The sequence below is a fragment of the Chinchilla lanigera genome, unplaced genomic scaffold (genome assembly GCF_000276665.1).
Source record: "Chinchilla lanigera isolate Chin_1 unplaced genomic scaffold, ChiLan1.0 scaffold00094, whole genome shotgun sequence".
Taxonomy (NCBI): domain Eukaryota; kingdom Metazoa; phylum Chordata; class Mammalia; order Rodentia; family Chinchillidae; genus Chinchilla; species Chinchilla lanigera.
Window position 1 is genome coordinate 7,248,238 of NW_004955495.1, and position 619 is coordinate 7,248,856.

A 619-nucleotide genomic window follows, 5' to 3' on the forward strand; every position below is an offset into this window, starting at 1 on the left:
TCATCCTCCATCATCACCAGTAATCCTCCTGTTCTCTTCCTACCATCCTCCATCCTCCATCATCCCCCATCATCCCCCATCATCCCCCATCATCCTCCACCTCCTCCCATCATCCTCCGTCATCTCCCATCATCTTCCATCATCTCCCATCATCCTCCATCATTGCCCATCATCCTCTGTCATTCTCCCATCATCCCCATCATCCTCCATCATCACCAGTAATCCTCCTGTTCTCTTCCTACCATCCTCCATCCTCCTGTTCTCTTCCTACCATCCTCCATCCTCCATCACTCTCCATCATCCCTATCATCCCCCTGATCCCCATCATCCTCATCATCCCCCACCCCCTGCTCTCCTCTTCCATCATTCTCTATCACCCATCATCCTCCACCTCCTCTCATCCTCCCCCATCATCCTCCACCTCCTCCCATCAACCTCCATCCTCCCCCATCCTCCCCCATCCTCCCTCATCCTCCTCCATCATCCCCTACCTCCTCCCATCTTCCTCCATCATCCCCCATCCTCCCCATCATCCTCCATCATCCCCCATCATCCTCCATCATCCTCCACCTCCTCCCATCATCCTCCATCATCTCCCATCATCCTCCATCATCCTCCA